Source organism: Rattus norvegicus, chromosome 6 (genome assembly GCF_036323735.1).
Source record: "Rattus norvegicus strain BN/NHsdMcwi chromosome 6, GRCr8, whole genome shotgun sequence".
NCBI classification, from domain to species: Eukaryota; Metazoa; Chordata; class Mammalia; order Rodentia; family Muridae; genus Rattus; species Rattus norvegicus.
This window is the reverse complement of record NC_086024.1, coordinates 11,620,193-11,638,166: the sequence shown is the minus strand read 5'-3', so window position 1 is coordinate 11,638,166 and position 17,974 is coordinate 11,620,193. Positions and strand designations below refer to the sequence as shown.

The window sequence follows — 17,974 nt, the reverse complement described above, 5'->3', positions numbered from 1 at the left end:
ATCACTGTTGTATCATACCCTTCTATTCTATCACTGTCATACCATACCCTTCTATTATGTCATTGTTGCATCATACCCTTCTATTCTCTCTGTCTCACCATAAAGATTCCTTCCCATCTCACATCTACACACATTTCTTCACCTATCGCATGCATGTAACAATGTGTGTATCAACAGACGAGAGGGACTGACACCATTCATCTTTTTGCGCCTGAATTACCTCACTTTACATTTTCTAGTTCTACCCATTTTCCTACAAATTTCATTTCTTTCGTTCTTTATTTTTCCTTTTTTAAAAACGACTGAATAAAATTCTGTTGCATATATGTCCTACATATTCATTACTCATTCGTCTGTCGATGGCCATGTGGACTGATTCCAGCTCCTACCTGTTAGGAACAGAGCTACAGTGAACAAATGTGAAAGTACAATGTATCTGTAGTAGGATATAAAGCACCTTTGGAAATATACCCGGGAGTTGGTAGAGCTGGCTTATATGATAGTTATATTTTTAGTTTTTGAGCCATCTCTGCCCTGACTTCCATAGTAGCTTACTGTGGAGAACTATAGCACATGGTCTCCCCAAGTAGGTAAGGGTTCCCCTCCCTTGTCTCACCAGCATTTGTTACTGGTTTCTTGATCATAGCTAATATGACTGTGAAAGAGATGGAAACTCAGAGTAGTTTTAATTTGTATTTCTCCGAAAGTTCTGGGAATTGAATACTTTCTTAGTGGAATTAAAAAGATATGTTTATTTATTTGTTGATTAATTGATTGATTGATTGATGTGTATGTGTGTGTGTACACACACACACTTGATGTAGTTGGTTCTTTGCTTCAAGAATGTGGGTTCTGGGGACTGGACTCAGGTTTTCAGGTTTTGTTGGTTAGTTGGCTTTGTTTTTTTGTTGTGCTTTTCCAACAAATCCAGGTTTGGCACTCCCACCCACTCCACCCCAGCGATAATTTAAATAACGTAGAGGCAGAGTTGGAGGGGACAGAACAGGGGCGAGAAGGAGGGAGAAGAGCCCACTACAGTGCCCCAGTACCTGCCTCTTGTCCAGCTTTTTCTTGGCTGCCAGCTTCTTATCTCAGTACCCTGCATGTTTCTTGGCTGTGAGATCCTCAGTTCCTTCTAGGACCCCTACAGTCTTAGCATCTATGGAGGAGGCTGCAGCCTCATGGCCAGGTAGTCTTAGCTCTCCACTTCTGGTTCCACCTGTACGTACCCATGGATCTCTGTGAGCAGGCTGGGCTAGCAGCGTACTCTTTCGTAGTTCTCCAAAAGCAGGCGGCATGCTTCCTGGTTGAGTGCCGACTCTGGGTTAGGGGAGATCAGCGGGCCCTTGTGCTGCATGCCCAGCTCAGCTGTTTGGTCCCTCGAGAGCACACTGGCACCCACACTTCGTAGATCTTAGTCAGGAGGTAGCTCTTGGTTACCTTCCCCAGTAGGAGCTTTGTATGGAACGGACCCCAGGCATAGGGCATCCCCATGGGGACTCCATGGTGACCTGCATATTGTCGAGCTCCTCCTCAATGGGGAGACTCATTGCCATCAGGTGAGTCCTCTGTTAGTGCTGTCCCCTCATTGTACACTAGGTAGATGATGTGAGAAGACAGATTCCTTATGTTGCAGTTCATCACTTTGGCGGGCTGGAGACATAGAAGGGAAAGGTGTCTTTTTCTGATTAGCCTATGAACACTTTAAAAGTATTTACTGGCCTTTTGTATCTCTTCTTTTGCGATGAGAACTGTTTAGCTCATTGACCCACTTATTGATTGGTAGTTTTTCTTTTTTTGTTTTTTTAAAAAATTTTGGTGTTCCGTTTTTGTAGTTCTTTGTGTATTCTGTGTATTAGTCTTCATGCATTCTGTGTAGTAAGCTTTTGCCTGAACCACAGGTAGCAAAGCTTTTCTCTCATTCTGCAGGGTGTCAACTCACTCTGCTGATAAAAGTGTATTTTGTTGACAGAACCATTTTATTTTCATATAATCTCATTTGTTAGTGCTTAGGGCTGTTCCTGTGCTATTAGGGTTCCTGTGTGATAATGGGTCTCTGTTGAGAAATTTCCTGCCTATACTGTGTTCTGGGTGTTTTTCCATAATAGTATTTACTTCTAGATTTCCGTGTTTATTATTTACGTATGTCTGTGCATATTTTTGTGAATGTATGACACACATATTCGGGCACCCTTAGGGGTAAGGAAAAGGCTTCAGATCTCACGGAGTTAGAGTTACGGATAGTCATGAGCCATAGTTGGGAGCTAGGCAACAAATGTGAGTCCTTTGGGAGAACAGTACATGCTCTTAACTGCCAAACCAGCCCCTCTCCTTTCTAGTCTTAAGGAAATCAGATTTGCAGCAGTCCCCTGCCTTTTCTACTTCAGCCCTAAGTCACAAGGGAAGACAAATAGACTTTGGAGTTAACAGAACTTGATCACAAAGCAAGCTCTGCCACCAAGTAGATGTGCACCTTTGGGCCAGCCATTTAGCAGTCTTTATAGCTACATTGCTTCCTCTATAAAAAACAGTAATAAGAAAGTCTACCTCAATAAGTGTATCTGAATCCAAATGGCATGACAGGAAATAATAAATACTGGGCTTATGTTAAAATCCAGGAACAGCAGTCACCTTCCATTACCTACCCCCTGCTGAGATTCTCACAAACAAGGACAGTGTTTCCTGAGGTCTAATCAGAGAGGCAGTGGCTATTCCTCCAAATGGCTCCTGATTTCTCAGTAATCAACTTAGCATGCTCTTAGATGAGTTTCCTTTGGATTTTTTTTAATCCATCTTTATTAAATTGGGTATTTCTTATTAACATTTCAAATGTTATTCCCTTTCCCGGTTTCCAGGCCAACATCCCCCTAACCCCACCCCTACCCTTCTATATGGGTGTTCCCTTCCCCATCCTCCCCCCATTACCGCCCTCCCCACAAGAATCACATTCACTGGGGGTTCAGCCTTGGCAGGACCAAGGGCTTCCCCTTCCACTGGTGCTCTTACTAGGCTATTCACCTATGAAGCTATTCACCTTATAGGCTACCTATGAGGTTGGAGCCCAGGGTCAGTCCATGTATAGTCTTTGGGTAGTGGCTTAGTCCCTGGAAGCTCTGGTTGGTTGGCATTGTTGTTCATATGGGGTCTCAAGCCCCTTCAAGCTCTTTCAGTCCTTTCCTAGATACCTTCAATGAGGGTCCCATTCTCAGTTCAGTTGTGTCAATGATTTCTATGGAATCTGATGCTTCTGAGATTCTCTCTTCTATCTCTTGTATTCTGTTGGTGATGCTTGTATCTACAGCTCCTTGTCTCTTCCTTTGGTTTTCTATATCCAGGGTTGTCTCCGTTTGTGCTTTTTTTATTGTTTCTATTTCCATTTTTAATTCCTTCACCTGTTTGATTGTGTTTTCCTGAAATCCTTTCAGGAATTTTTGTGTTTCCTCTTTAAGGGCTTCTACTTGTTTAATTGTGTTTTCCTGCATTTCTCTAAGGGAATTCTTTATGTCTTTTCCTTTAGATTTTGATTTGGCTGTTTGTCACCCTCAACTGTTGTGGTTTGGCCTGGAGTTATCTGTATTTTGATGCTAATTCCACCACCCCAAGGACTCAGGTGACTTCACCAGAACCTTCTCCCCATTTAATTTTTAAAGTGCAGGTGAGGGCAGGTACAGGATAGAAGGAGGCCTGTCATTGGATGAGAAGGAAGGATGGGCAGGAGAAAAGTTTGAAGGAGGAGGAGGAGACTGGAACGGAAAGGGGAGAGACAGGAGGGACAGAGGGAGAAGCTGTGGGGACAATATGGCAGGTGACAATGATTCCACACTGTACCTTTACAGGTTGTTATGAACGTTCTTAAGGGATGGATGTGTACAGGGCTTTGTATGTTTAGGTGGGCAATTATATTATCAATTGGGTCAAAGGTCATTGTGCTGTGTGTTCTTTCATGTGCAGATTTAAGAGTATGTGCAGCGGCTAGTCTGGGCGGCCATGGAGTTGGGATGTGTTTCTGGCATGGAAACCTGCCTTGGGAACTAGATAGGTAGAGAGATTGCTGCCAGGCTCAGAGAGAGGCCTTTGGCAGTGTGATATGGGATGGGACACTGCGGTGCTGGAAACCTAGCGAGGTAAAAGACAGCATTTTATTTTTTATAATTTTACAACAACGTTCAACTACTAGGCTTTTCTGCAGGGTGATTTTGGCCACCAAAGAATCCTGTCCCTCTATAATCAGAATCACTTCTTTGCTTTATTTCCAGTGTGTTTGTCTTTTAAGGAAACAAACCCTTAACTTTATTTGTTATACATATTAATGTTTTAAATTTACGAGTCCCCTAGCTGCTATTTTCATGGTGGGGCCATGAAGGGGCTGAGCATGGGAGAGGAGGAGGGTTAGAACATGCATCAAGGAAGACATGGCCGGAGGAGGAGGAGGAACTCAGCTGACTAATCCTTGAGAAATTCTCAAAACCGAAAATATGCCTATATTAAAATCATCACCTATTGGGTTCTCTAGCATCTGTATTTGGCTTAGAGAATGTTGAGTTTTGCAAGAGTCTTACTAACCATCGTGCTGACATTGGACTGAATTCAATCCTTGGGACCCATGTGGTGGAAACGGAGAACTGAGTTTTATAAGTTGTCTTCTGACCACTGATGTACTGCCCCATCCTTAGCACACAAACGCATACATAATATTTTAAAAGAAGATATAGAGAAGATAATAGCTATGTGTGTTCTTAAGAGGAAGAAAAAAACATTATGAAAAGAAAGTGTGATTGGAATTACAGATACATTTCCATTTCAATATCTGTGGCTCATGCATAAAAATAGCCTTTCACTGTGGAACTAAGCCAAGCGCCTTGTGCAAACAGCAGTGAGAATCTAATTTAACACAGCCACAACCCAGGAACACAGGGCTGCACACTGGCCACAGCTCTTCCCTTTGAATGCTTTTTTTCCCCCTAGTTCACCACAACCCATATTCAAAGTCAATTTGGAAGGTTAGAAAAATGAAAAACGAAGTTACAGATCTTGTTTTCTTTTTCTCTTTCTTTTTCTCTCCTTTTCCTCCCTTTTCTGAGACGGGGTCTTGCTACCCATCAAGGTTGATCCTTCCCTCTGCCTTCTCAGAGCTGGGATTACAGAAATGTACTACCTGTGCCCAGCTCAAACCTTGTTTATGTTGACCTCATTTTAGCATTTACACAGTGCTTGAATCTGCAAATCTTCACACCCAGACCCACTCCATGCCCCTGCAATGTGCAGCTAGCTTCAGGTCTGTTGTTCATTTGGCTTGAAGCAGTCTTTTGCTAGTCATGATGTTATCCAGGCGTGGGCAGGCGTCCATTTGGTCAGATGCTCCTAGTTGTTTTTTTTTCTTTTAATTATTATTTATTCCTCTCTCATACAATACATCCTGACCACAACCTCCCCTCCCTTCCTTCCTCCCAGTCCTCACCACCTCCCCCCACCCCCAGATCCACTGATCCTCTGTTTCCCTTCAGAAAAGAGGTGCTCCTAACAGTAAGTAACTTGGAAAAATCAGATGACAGAGTCTGGTCCTCCAAGAAGGCACAGACTTGGAGATTATCATCTCCTTCCAGTGAGAAGGGATTGTTTGCACACTGACATCATCCATCTTTGAGTGTGAGCTGTATGTAGTGCTAGCTGGGGACGGGCCAACTTCCACTGCCCCTGCTTGTCGGAATCGGCCTCCTCCTGTGGTACAGTTCCCCTTCTGCCAGATGTTTTTACTTAACTGTTCACGTGTGCTCGCCCTGTCACCAGCCTCCCTGCCAGCTTGTCTGTCTGACTAGAGGGGAGTCTTTCCCCAACTCCCACAGGGGAACTGGAGAGGCTCTGTGCATACATAGCCTCTCCTTACAGAAGACAGTTTCCTAAACTGCAGGGAGTTTAGCTCCCTGAAGCAGCCGACTCGGGGTAGAGTATTGGCAGGGGCAAGACGTGGTCTTGTGAGAGGTTAAGGTTGCTTTCTAAGGTTTACCTGTCTTAACTCTAAGTTACTCTAAGACAGAACAACAGACCTCTGGGTGAATTAACACCTGTTGCTTAACAGCGTGGAGATTAAGTAAGGATTAATTGCCCAGAAGCCCCCCATCTCCCTTGCCAGGCAAGAGGGAGGTTTGGAGCAATAAACTTATTAAACCAAGAGAAAAGAGTCATGTTTGTGAAAGGAAAATGTTTACGCATGCAAATGTGCATAAACTCATGTACGTTCACACACATCCACGCACTTTCATTATCATGCACTTATTTCTTGGACCCAGCAATGTGCTGCATCAACTCACTTAAACACACACATCCATACATAAGGACCAGTGTACAAAGAACGCATTCGTTCTGGATGAAAAGTAAGGTTTGACCTTTATTGCGTAGAGAAAGGAAAAGCTTCTACTTTTTCTGTCCCATTGTCAGAAGAGCAGCCTGCTGCCTTCTCCAACCCCTGCAGCTTCATCGCTGTCTCTTCTTTCCTCAGCTCAGCTCCTCATCTCTGTGAAGATCCTGTTTCGCTCCTGCCCTTTCTCTCCGTTCTCCTGCCCGCTACCTTCTGCCTCAATTTCAATTCTTTGCTGCATTCTGTGTTCTGCATACTTAAAGTCATCGTTCCTAGTTTTGTATTTTCCAAGGACACATGATCACATGGTACTCCAATTCTCAAAAGTTTACCACAAGTTTAAAAATAAATTCAAATCATAAATAGGTTTACAACGGATGTATTTGCACGTGTTTCTATTAAGATGAGTTATCTAGCTAGACATTCATTATCTGTCACTAACGCCACAGGTTCACTGAGAGTCTAACACTATAATTCTTGTGCACTAAGGGTCTACTATTATAATTCTCATGTCTAAATTAACCATGAAGTTTTATATAGGTAAACCCAGTCAATATTTTATCTTCTTTCTTTGCACCTACGGTAAATCGTTCATTCCTTTTACAGCCTTTGTTGATTGCTTTATGGCCTAGAAGAATGCATTCCTGCATAGTAAATCTGCTTGCCCGCTTTCCATCCGGCACAGTTATCCAGGGACATGAGAAGAATTGCAGAGTCCCAGTTGCAGCTTGCTGTCATGTTACAGAGAGCTCTAATTGCGGTCCTTATTATAAAAGGCTTAACGGTTACTAGTGCAATCTTAGGAATTCTTCTAGAATCATCATCAGGAATTAAGAAATCAGTTATTTGTCTGTATAGCATCACTACAAGACAGTTACATCTTTGTGGATCTGCAGAAAATCTGCCCAGTAGAGTGGGCTAAGACCCAGGGAGTGTTAGATTAATGATGACAGGAAAGGCATATCAAGAGCAGGAATCAATCCTGAGGCTTGTCCTTCAGGCCTTGCCTCTAAGGGCACACTCATCACAGTTCCACAGTGAAGCATCTCCTGAGAATCACCTGCTAGCCTTAGCGTTTCCTGACACTAGATGTCCTGCGCGCTTCATTCTCCCTCCTGCGGCTCCCCACATTCTGTAAACCCCTCTCTTGTGGACCTTTCCCATTTGTCTCTTCTTATGCCGTGTTGCTGGAACTTCTCAATGCTTCCTGGACCCTGACCTTGCTTGGCTTAGGACTGCTTCAGCACCGTTAGACGTCTATGGCTTAATCATTCTGCAACTCCTTACTAAACCCCTGCTCTGTGCTTCTGTTAGCAGCACTCTCTAGGACTGAGGTCTTGCGGAAGCAATAAGGAGTTTGGCAAAATTTTGGAGAAATCGTTCCCAAGCCATGCGAGATGCACGAGATAAATAATTTCTTCTTCCTTCCTTTATTTCAGATGTTAAATAGAAGCTTCTAAGACAAGAACCATCAGGTCTAATCCTGGCTTCTCTCTTGAAGCCTCCACCTACGTCTCCTGCATTTTACCTGACCTGGTTACTCTCCCTTCTGCCCTCAGTTCTGTTGTAGTATGCTTTTCAAAATCTCACTCTGATCACCGCCCCTTCTCTCTCTTCCCTACTTCCCCGTACCCTGCTCTCTCCAGGCTCTCCCTATGTAGCCTCTCCTGACTATGCTGGCCTTGAACTCACAGAGATTCACTTGCCTCTGCCTCCCGAGTGCTGAGAGTAAAGGCTGCCCCACCATGCCTGTCTCTTGTTTACTTATTCTTTCTTTAAATGTTTTCTCCCACTCCTCATTGTATTTAGGATAAAATCGAAGTTGTTGCTGTAGCGTCCTCACTGACTTGTGGGCCTTTTCCCATTCTCCTGACTACAGCTGTGCCTATCCAGCTGCAGGTTTGGGCTCTCTCATGGCGGTACCTTGCAGACCTGCTCTGTTCTGTCTTATCAGTTATGCCAACCTCCATGGTGCAACCCAGACACCGTCTTAGTCACTGTTCTATAAACAGTGTACAGAGACATCATGACCAAGGCAACTCGTAAGAGAAAGCATTCAAATGTTGGCTTGCTTACAGCTTTAGAGGGTTAGCCTACTGTCATCAAGGAGGAAAACAGGCATGGCATTAGACCAGTAGCTGAGAGCTGTACATCCTGATCTGCGGGCAACACGTGTGGGGTCAGGGTAGGGGAAGGAAGAGGGAGAGAGACTGGGCCTGGCCTATTTCCAGTGGCACATCTCCTCCAACAAGGACACACACTCTAATCCTTCCCAAACAATTCCACTCCCTGGTAATTAATCATACAATAATCATGAGCCTACGCTGTCTTGAAATAAATAGCTTATGTTTATTTTTATTCAAACCACCACAGATGCCCTATTCCTCCTGAAACTCTTTTCAACTCCCAAGGGCCAGAAGCTTCAGCCCCTCCCCTCAGTTATAGACATTAAAAATAATACATCTAGGAGTTGGGGATTTAGCTCAGTGGTAGAGCACTTGCCTAGCAAGCGCAAGGCCCTGGGTTTGGTCCCCAGCTCCGAGAAAAAAAAAAAGAAAAAAAAAAAGAAGAAAAGAAAAAAAATACATCTATTTTGTGTGTGTACACTATGTGCTCAGGCACAAATGAAAGGTCAGAGGTCAACAGGTTCCTGGGATTGAATTTAAGTTTTCAGGTTGGGGGCAGGCACCTTTCCCACTGAGCCCCCTGCCCACTCGAATTATGGGTATTTATTACTCTCATTTCTGCCATTATTGATTAGGGTTTGAGTTTCCAAGGAGCCCTGCATTTGACTTTACCACGTTAGACAGCGTTCGAAGGTTGCCCTTACCAGACAGAGGACTCACATAGCTAGTAGACGATGACTGCTTTTTCTTAAGTGTTGTTTTATAAGTGCTGCATAACCATTGTGGAATGTGTTCATGCACAAGGTAATTAGCATGCATGTGTGTGTATGCTCACACATGCTCTCATGCACATGCATGTGCGTACACACACGTATACACACACACACACACTGCATGTTCACAATCGCATTCCCCAAGACATAGATCCTTAGAGGAAGATTTCTTCAAACCTTAAACTATTTCTAAACACATACCCATGTCTCAGTGGGTTACCGTTTAAACAAATATGGACGGAAAGCATAAACTTGCAAAGTAGAGGAAAATTTATCTCAGTCATACTCAGAAAATGGATACAATTCAGCTTTGTTTCCTCTTCACTGCGAGAGAAAGAGAATGGAAAGCATATTACATAGTTAGAGCTCAGGTTCATCTCTGTTATCCTGAGATCAACACTTTATCTTTATTTATCTATCTCTCTCTCTCCGCTTGTCAAATGAAATCTGAGAAAACCCAGTATGTGATGCCTGTTGAACACTCTAGTCATAAGAAACAACTTGTCTTCTGTTCACGCGGAGTGAACTTGGGGCTGCCCAGTGTCGGCCTGGTCCTGTGCGATTCATGGCAATCCCTCAGCCTTTGACTGAATTGGGGCAAGAGGCCAATGGCTGCGAAGGGAGCACAGAGCTCACAGGTATGAGGTGGCAAAGCAGAAGCAGCAGCCAGTGCCTTGTGGCAGTGTGACGTTAGGGACGGTGGCAGTGTGTGTTTAAGGTTAGCTGGAAGGATGCAGACTCCTGCTCTGGCGAAGTGTGGGGAGACCCAGTGCAGGGTGTCAGCAGCTTCCTTGGTTAGCTGAAAGGTGGGCGAGGGAAGGCTGTTAAACACACCACAAACGGGCCCTGGAGACTACATACATTAAGGTTAATATGAGGGAGAAGAGTTTAATCCTGTCTAAATGAGAATGAAATGAACTCACAAAATAATGAGGTCTCTATCACTGGAAGATTCTGTGCAGTTTCTGGCTAATTCCCCAGTATCAGTATTCCTAGCCAGGCAAGGTGGCTCCTGCCTTTAATCCCCGCATCAAGAAGGCAGACAGGAACCTGTTGGGATCAGACTTGCCTAATTGGTGATTTTCTACTTTAAGAAACAGGGCTTCACAACCAAACCAAACACTACAACCGAAGGCAATGTAAAGAAGACAGAGTTTACTTGAGGTTACTCTGGTTTTAAAGGGGTGAGAGTCCCTAACGGCAGGGGTGGCATGAGGAGGGAGGCGTGGCACGAGGAGAGGCGTGGCAGCAGGAAAGAGTGTTAGCTGGAGGCAAAAGCTAAGTGATTACAATATCAATCACTGGCTTGAAGTAGAAAAGAGGGAACTTGGAAGTGAAGTAAGACGTGACCTCTCAAAGCCACCTTACAGACCTGCTTCTTCTAGCTAGGCTTCACCACATCCCCAGACCAAGCCACCAACTGAGGACCAAGTGTTCAAATGAGGGTTGTTTCTCGCTCAGATCTCCAGAAGTGGACAGCATCCGAGGAGTAGTAATTCTAAAATTCACCTCTGACCTTCATACACACGTGTACACAAGATGCCTTTTGACTTCCACATGTGCTGCGCGCACGCGTGTACACATGCACACACACACACACACATACACAGAGAGAAGAGGGAGGGACTCCTGAATTATGAAATTGGACTAAGTTGAGGCTTTTCTAAAAAATTGATTCTAGGAGATCCTCCCCCTAAATGCTCAGCTCTCTTACCTCTTCCTGTAGTGAGAGAGAAGATCGGGATGCACCAGCCATTTGTGGCGTGATATGGTTGCAACTTGCTGTCCTGTGACTGTGATCTTTGTGGACTCTAGTCTTTGTCTCCTCAAAGCAGAGCTTCCTAATTGTACTTTGTGTGTTGCCGCGTGGGCTGCTCAGAGGTCCTGCTCAGGTGTTCAGCTTGGGGTTCTGCTGAGGGGTCCTGCAGAGGGGTCCTGCTCTGGGGTTCTGCTCTGGGGTCCTGCTCTGGGGTTCTGCTCAGGGGTCCTGCTCGGGGGTCCTGCTCAGGGGACCTGCTTGGGGGTCCTGCTGAGGGATCCTGCTCTGGGGTTCTGCTCGGGGGTCCTGCCCGGGGGTCCTGCTCGGGGGTCCTGCTCAGGGGTCCTGTTCAGGAGTCCTGCTCAGGGGTCCTGCTCAGGGGTCCTGTTCAGGGGTCCTGCTCAGGGGTCCTGCTCAGGGGGTTCTGCTCGGGGGGTTCTGCTTGGGGGTCCTGCTCAGGGGTCCTGCTCGGGAGTTCTGCTTGGGGGTCCTCGGGTCCATCCCAACACTTCGAACTTCAATGAGTAGGCTTCCTGCTCTGAGCTGAGTTGTACTTGTGCTTGTTCTTCTGATGGACGGCCTGTTTCCCTCCCTTCTGCTTTTCTCTGCTGGAGAAATGTCTAACCTAGACAGACCCTGGCTCTCAGGCTTGGAGAGACAGGAGCCACCCTGCCCCAGTTTCTTTCTTCTCTCTCTCTCTCTCTCTCTCTCTCTCTCTCTCTCTCTCTCTCTCTCTTTAAAGATTTATTCATTTATTATATATAAGTACACTGTAGCTGTCTTCAGACACACCAGAAGAGGGCATCGGATCCCATTACAGATGGTTGTGAGCCACCATGTGGTTGCTGGGAATCGAACTCAGGACCTCTGGAAGAGTAGTCGGGTGCTCTTAACCGCTGAGCCATCTCTCCAGCCCCTTTCTTGGCTTTCTCAAAGCTACACACCTCACCCCCAAAATTCCTGCAATCCTCCTCCCTCCCTGCCTCCCTCCCTCTCTCCCTTTCCTTCTCCCTCCCTCCCTTTTTCCCTCTTTCCTTTCCTTCCTTCCTTTCTCCCTTCCTTTTTCTCTTTCTTTTTCTTTGTCTTCTCCCTTTCTCTCCTCTCCATGCTAAATATTACCACGTTTCTACATATCAGTCTTGGTTTTTTTTTTTGTTTTGTTTTGTTTTTTTTTTTTTTTTTACTTTCTTCAAGTTCACTGCCTTCACCGTTTGGGGGTGTGGGTGGCTTGCAGGCTTCATTATGCACACGAAGACAGAAGCTCTGTGAGTGGCTAAGTGGCTTACTTTACTGGCAGACCAACTGGGCCAGGACAGTTAGTTCCCCGACTTCCTGGTTCAGCCCCGCGCCTGGACAGTATGCTCTGTTTGCTAACAGCACTGTATTCACACTGCAGCGAAGCTGTTCTGTGTGTGGTTTTTGTACCAGAAGAATTTGCTTGGGAATTAGTCCCAGACCCTTAGAGACTCAGAGTTTGAGCCTGCACCCAAGCCTGATAGCAGCAGCAGCAGCAGCAGCAGCAGCAGCAGTAGCAGCAGCAGTAGCAGCAGGAGCAGCAGTCCCCAATGCCTCAGACTTCCAAGGACAAACTTATCATTCTGTGTGTCCCCACACCTCTTCCTTAAAGGTTGAGAGCCTGTCATTTTACAGTCAATACCTGAGGTACGTGAAGGAGGCCTGAGCAGAGTTTCAGGCTTCTATGGTGGGTGTCCTGGTAGCCACACTTCAGGAAAACCATGAAAAAGATGGAGCTGTTTCTGTCTAGTGTGAAGGTGGCGGGGACCTTGGAGGCAGACCTGGGGTTCTAGGTATGGCAATTGGCAGCTGACGTGATATCTGAAGGTTGAAAGGCAGAGTAGAACTGATGTGATCTGTTGGTAGTGAGGGAAGACTTAAAAAAGACTCAGTGTGTACTCAGTGTGGGCCAAGTCTCTCATTCCCTCCATGCCCTGTACCGTTCCAGGGGTCAAACCCTGCCCTTGACCCTCTAATAGGAGGATGAGGCTCTATTGTTCCTGAGCTCTGGGGAGAGGATGCTAAATATGTGTGTGTGTGAGTGTATGCACGCATGTGCATGTGTATGTGTGAGTGTGTCTATGCATGTGTTTGTGTGAGTGTGTATGTCTGTGTGTGAGCAAGTGTGTGCACGTATGTGCATGTGTATGTGTGTATGTGCGTGTGTCTGTGTGTGTGAGTGTGTGCTTGTGTGTGTGGTATCTGTGTGTGAGTGAGTGTGTGCACGCATGCTCATATGTATATGTGTGTGTGTGTGTGTGTGTGTGTGTGTGTGTGTGTGTGTGTCTATATGCTCATGCAGCACATGGGGTACCATGTGTTTGGGGATAAGACCTGAGGGAGTTGGTCCTTGCTTTCCACCTTGTTTGAGACATGGTCTCTTCACTGCATGGGCCAGGCTTGCTAGCCTTTGGACTTCTTCTGTCCCAATCTCCCATTTCCCCATGCTGGGATTAAAGGCAAGTGCTGTGTCTGGATTCTCAGGATCTAAAGTCGGGTCATATAGCTTGCATAATAAGCTTTTTACCCATAGATATATCTCCCCAGCCCACAGATGTTCTTAACGACAGGAAAATATGTGCTAAACAATGGTCAAATAGTAACATTTATATATATTTTACCACACAGGCATAAACAACAAAAGTAGAGTTCTATGCTGTCTCCTGGGTCTGTGGATGCCCATGGGTTCAGATGGGTGTCCCTACTTAGAGATTCCCCTATGGCTGCAGCTATGGGGAATACCATTCCTGAAGATGTCAGTCAGGACACCCAACCTCTGCCTTCATGCCTTCATCCCAGGGTCCCACCAGCAGCACCGTGACATTCTGCCTATACTTTGAACTGTCTCTTCTGCCATACTGCACCTGAGAGAGCAGCCAGGAGCCACCCAGAATGAGGGTGATAGGGGACAACCTTTCCTGATGGAGGAGGGGAGACGTGGGGCTTGGGGAGAGTGGGAGGGGAGATGTTCTTGTGTCCCTTCATCTTGGGGAAGCCACCAGCTTGCAGTGTGCTGGCAGGCGTCCTTGAGACCTTGAGAGTCAGCAGAGAGGCACCCAGTTCTCAGTAGATTCCTTCTTGGGAGAGCGAACCCTCATGGTGTGTGGGCGTTTGACGGAATGTTGGCAATTCCTTGAGATCAAGGACTAGTTTAAATGTGGAGCTGGAGAAAGATGCAGAGCCATAGAATACCATTACCCCTACTAGCTGATCAAGTCCCAGTCTGACAGCATGGGGGAACTTATACGGGGGGCCCTGTGCCATGAGCAAGAGAGGAATGCACTCATGGTGGGGAGATGGCCGTGAGGGTCACTGAGCTGGGGCTAGGGTTGGCCAGCGGCCAGTACTGAGAGCTGGCTGAGCCCTCGCCACCCAGGGCCGGATCTGTTCCAACTTATGTGTCTTGCCCAGCAAAGGCACCAGGGATGGCCTTCAAACTTTCAGGAGTCACCCAGAGTTCAGAGACAGGGCCTGCAAGTCAGAATATAAACTCCATGAGGTTAAATGGAGGCTAACGGGAGAGCCTCTGTCCTGGCAGATTTAGACGCACAGCCAATCTGTTTTTCCATGCAAAATAACCTCAAAGCCTGACATATGATAGATACCTTCTGACATAGAATACCTTCCTACATAGATAGCTACCGTCTGACATATGATAGAATTCACTGTGTTTTGCAAATGTCCCCCAAACCTAGGAATATGAATATTATTAATATCTATATTTGGGATGAAGACACCAGTGAAGGCTGATCTTTGATACCTGGTTTATAACTGAGCTCTAAATCAACGCTTTAATAAAGTCTCTAATTTTGTAAGGGTTGAGCATACTCACACACACACATGTATTTGTGGACTCCCACGGGGGTGGCGAGGATGAAAGCACAATTTTGTTCTCTCGTTTGGTAGGTGGAGACGATGTGTAGATGTGGGTGTTTCTGGTCAGTTACAGCCGGCTCTGACCCTGGAAAAAAACAGATTCATTTGCTGTGGGGCACACATGCAGCTATGATTACCCAGGTCTCACCTTTGCAATGATGAGGAAGAGAAGTAATTTTGCTCCCAGGGAGACTAGGCCCATGTGGGGGAAATGTCTTTACACTGGTATTAATGTGCACATGACAATGTTCCAACGGAAACATGAGCAGAGCCTGAATCACTACCGTTCGGTTAGCTATCGCCTCTCTACCTGATCAGTCACTGCTCCCCTTGAAGCGTCCATGGGAGTCAACGGGCCAGGACTACTGGGCACTCTCAGCCTTCCATGGATGTTAGGAGAGGATGAGCACATTTATCCTCCATTTGTTGTTTGTTTTGGCTTTCCTACCAGGTTAGGAGCTCCTTAGGGGCAGGGTCCTGTAGCAGTGGCCATCTTTGCTGTCTTCCTCATAGCCTTTTCACAGACGCTAACTGTCCCAGCTATCCAGTGCGCTATATAACAAAACTTCATACATAACCTGGAGAGTGCACACTCAGCAGAGAGTTACTGCTTGCAGCCCTGGGGCTGTGAAGTCCAAGATCAAAGTGACCATAAGTTTGATGTACAGTCAGAGCTTGCACTGTTCTGTGCTTTTACGTGAGAATTTAACAAGCGCTACAGAGCTTTTTTGTAAGGGTACCAGTCCCACTAATAAAGAGGAGCCCTGAGGACACACTCACCCCTTCACAGCCCCCCCCTGAGTATATCATGGTGGAGATTAAGTTTCATCGTAGAGGTGTCCCCATGGTGGGAGGCAAGCATTCAAATCCAACGGTAACGCTCATTTCTCAGGGAGTTGAGGTAACTTGCAGCTGCACCCCAGTACTCAAACACGGAACTCTCCAGTCTTGCCTGTCACCTGCCAGGCACTACTGGACATGTGTGTGGTCTTTGAGGTGTATAACGCAGAAGTCAGCACTTAGGAGTGATGCTGCGATCTTCACCCAGGGAGAAGCTGTGGTGTATGTGGTACATGAGTGTGTACCAAGACAGTGCCTATGTGCTCCAGAGCCTGCCTCCAGGGATTGCTCTCCTAGATGACTTCCCTGACAGCTGCCGTTCCTTAAATCTTACAGGCTGCTCACAGGCTAGCGAAAGCTTGCCGTCTGTCAGGGGAAGAATTCCATTTTAGAGTATTAAATGTCCTCTCTGGGCCATTTAACTCTTCGTCTTTTCTCAAAACACTAAAATAATTACAAGTTAATTAATCAACTCCTTTGCAATTTTTTTTACTATTTATATCAATTTTTTATAGCAAAGGAGTTGATTTTTGTTAGCCCTCTACTAAGATTGTAAGTCCGAGGCCAGTGAGATGGCTCAGTGGGGAAAGGCACTTGCTGCCAAGTTGGATGACCTGAGTTTGGTCCCTAAGACTGTCAGACTTTCAGGCATCTGCCCAGGAATAGCACTGCCTTGTAGCGGAGGAGACCTGCCCGAGGGCCCAGAACTCATGCCGGGTCAAAAGGCTGTGAGTTCCCTTCCCTTCCAGAAGGCAGCTTGGCCTTGTTTCTCCTAGATCTAACCACCTATCACAAAACCCTAAAGCTTTCTTCTTGGCTGTCTCATGTCCTACACACTCTTGTTGGGGTACACGGGGGTGTACACACATACAAACACACACATACACAAACACACACACACATACAAACACACACACACAAACGCACACACACACACAAACACACACACACACCACACACACACAAACACACACACACATACAAACACACACACACAAACACAAACACACACACACCCCACACACACACAAACACACACACATACAAACACACACACACAAACACACACCACACACACACACACAAACACACACACATGAATAAAGTAAAAAACGATTTGAATTTTTAGTCGTAGATTTTTAGACTTCTAAGATTTTTGCTCATTCTCAGGAGGGTGACGGGCTGCATGGAAGATTTGCATGTCTGAGACCATAACCAGACACCTCCCGCCTCCTGCACCCCACAGCTAGTTTTACTGAGCAACATTTTTGAGGTTTCCCAGAAGAATTCACAACAAAGCCCAGGAGCAGAGGTTGTCTGGTAACTAAGGGCCCCTGGGGGATGGTGCCCTTTCTTACTTCTCTCTGGCTGTGTTTCTCTTTTCCACTGAAGAGCCCACAGAAGCCAAATACCAGAAGGCTGCCCTGAAAGCAGGCCTTGTGTTAGGCGTTACCCCAATGAAGAATGCTTGTCTGTCTCCTTCTGATGGCCAGGGTGGGTAGAACTCTCTGGAGAGTGGGCAGACCTGGGGTCCTTTTTAAATGCATCTTCTATGAGCAGGAGGTAGGTAGATCATAGAAAAGGCCATTACAGGATTGTCAGGAAATTGTGCACCCAGGGAACAAAATGGGTTCTGGAAGCTGTAGGTGGAAACCTGCCCATGGACCCAGCTGCCATGCAGGATACAGAGGTCTTTGCCCTAGAAGGGTGGCTTGGTCTTACTGGTCCCGCATTGATTTCCCCAGATCTAATGACCTAATCATGACCCCATGTCTGTGTTGTCCCTGGTCTCAGCCTAGCTTTGACCTAGGCCTTCCTGGGTGTGTCTCTCTCCCTTTCCCTTCTCACCCCTGGAAAGTGGCTCAGCTTCGACTGTGGGTGCCCTGCAGCTTGCCCCGTTCTCTACTGCTGCGGTAAACCCTGTCCTAGATCAGCGAACACCCTCACTGCATGCCCAGCCTCCTGAGACAGACCTCAGACCTGACCAGTGGGTGGTAAGGAGAGATGATTAGCTCTGGGACTTGGTGCAGTTTGGAGGAGGTAGCTGTGATCCCAAGGCCCAGGCAGAGCACTGAGTATTGTGTAGCCTTCTAGAGCCCCACCTCATGTTCTGGCTGAGCCTCTTTTAACCCTATGGGTTCTGTTCCTTGGCCAGGAAAGGCCAGGGCCTGCAGGCAGGAAGCTTCAGTGTGGCGACCAGATGACCAGTGTTAGGAGCTGCTAGATGCTG

At 46.4% G+C, this 17,974-nt stretch overlaps 1 protein-coding gene, 1 long non-coding RNA gene and 1 pseudogene across 2 annotated transcripts in view; 1 reads left to right on the top strand and 2 right to left on the bottom strand.

Moving 5' to 3' along the window:
- Ston1 (stonin 1) overlaps positions 1–17,974 on the top strand; it is a 49,373-nt gene that overhangs the window by 7,932 nt on the left and 23,467 nt on the right. The window lies entirely within an intron of this gene.
- On the bottom strand, positions 342–1,641 carry Ube2s-ps2 (ubiquitin-conjugating enzyme E2S, pseudogene 2; annotated as a pseudogene).
- LOC120103455 (uncharacterized) overlaps positions 14,836–17,974 on the bottom strand; it is a 61,221-nt gene continuing 58,082 nt past the window's right edge. Inside the window, exon 3 of the long non-coding RNA XR_005505627.2 lies at positions 14,836–14,989. This is a non-coding gene — a long non-coding RNA (uncharacterized LOC120103455). The remainder of the gene's footprint in view (positions 14,990–17,974) is intronic.